Here is a 1,719-nt window from a genome sequence, read left to right as displayed (position 1 = left end):
GGGGGGGGGGCTCGCCCCGTGGGAGCCGGTAAGGAGGCCGGAGCTGCGCGCCAGGAGCCGGTGTCGCCCTCTGTCGCCTGAGATCTGATCGGGCTTCTCCGTGCTGGGTCCCCGGGAGGCCCAGGCCAGGGCCAGGTGCTGGTGCAGGCCGCGAGACCCCCCCTTCCCCAGGAACCCCGGGCCAGCGCCCAGCCCTGGGTAGGGGGCCGAGGGGATGGAGGCCAGGCCCCCTCCCCGGCCACAGCTTGTGGGCTCTTGGAAACGGTTATCTTCCCTACATTTAATCTACTGACCCACCTCCCACTCTCTGGGAAAAACAACTTGGCTGATGGCGCAAGTCTGTAAAACCCTGGCTAGTCAGGAGACTGAGATCTGTGGATCGTGGTTCGAAGCCAGCCTATGCAGATAAATCTGAGAGACGTTATTTTCCAACTTATCACCAAAAGCCATAAATGAAGCTGTGGCTTGAGTGAAAAAGCCAAGCAAGGCCCTGAGGCCCTCAGTTCAAGCCTCGGTTTTGGCACACACACACACACACACATACACACACACAGAGCTCAGGGACAGAACCAACACACACACACACACCTATTGCAGTTTTTAAATTATTTTGCTCAATTTCATAATTTACCAATGGGACCGGTTCTCCTGGATGCCGAGGAAGGGAGAGGCTCAAAACCACAAATGATTTTCCTAAGTGATGGCATTTTACAGCTATTTCCAGATTCATTCATTGCTTTTTCCCCCTCCAGCTGATTGTGGCTATGTGGGGCAAACTGCTCCTGCAGGTCTGTGATTCATTGCCAATATCTAGCATCCTTCCTGGTCCATGGCAGATGGTTTATACATGCTTGGTGACAAATGGAGTGTGCTAATTGTGGGTGACCTTAGCATGGGAGCATGCTTCAGCATTGTTTCACCCAAAGAAGGTTTTTGTTTTGTTTTGTGTTTTTTGTTTTTGCAAAAGTAATGATGCTTGAACTCTGGGCCTAAGGCCATCCCTTAACTGGTCCATTCAAGGCTGGTGTTCTACCACTTGACCCACAGCTCTACTTCCAGCTTTTTGCAGGTTAATTGGAGATAAGAATGTCAAGGGCAAAAAAAAAAGAATGTCAAGGGCTGGGGCTGGGAAGGTGGCTCAGTGGTAGAGCGCTTGCCTTGCATGCATGAGGCCCTGGGTTCAATTCCTCAGCACCACATAAACAAAAAGAAAAAATCCAGAAGTGGTGCTGTGGCTCAAGTGGTAGAGCACTAGCCTTGAGCTGAAGAGCTGAGGGACAGCACCCAGGCCCAGAGTTCAGGCCCCACGACCGGACCCCCCCCCCAAAAAAAAAAGAATGTCAAGGGCTTTCCTGACCCTTCAAACTGTAATCCTCAGATCTCAGCCACCTGAGTAGGCAGGATTACAGGCATGAACCATGAGTGACTGCCTGAAAGACAGTCATTCTTGTTTTCAGTTGTCCTTCATGCTTTGGAATATATCAAAGGAAAAAGTATTAATTGGAGATTAACATGGTTTTTATACAGCAAACAGTTTGACGTAAGTATAAGTAACTTTCATTTTCCATTTATTTAGGCAGTAGTAGGCCTTGAATTCAGAACTTCTTGCTCGTATACTCTCTACCACCTGAGTCCTTTTTGATTTGCTTATTTTTCAAGTATGGTCTCCAGGGGCTGTGAAGGTGGCTCAGATAGAGTGCTGGCATCGCATGCCTGAGG

Source organism: Dipodomys ordii, unplaced genomic scaffold (genome assembly GCF_000151885.1).
Source record: "Dipodomys ordii isolate 6190 unplaced genomic scaffold, Dord_2.0 Scaffold54, whole genome shotgun sequence".
Lineage (NCBI taxonomy): Eukaryota > Metazoa > Chordata > Mammalia > Rodentia > Heteromyidae > Dipodomys > Dipodomys ordii.
This window is presented reverse-complemented; position numbering follows the sequence as displayed.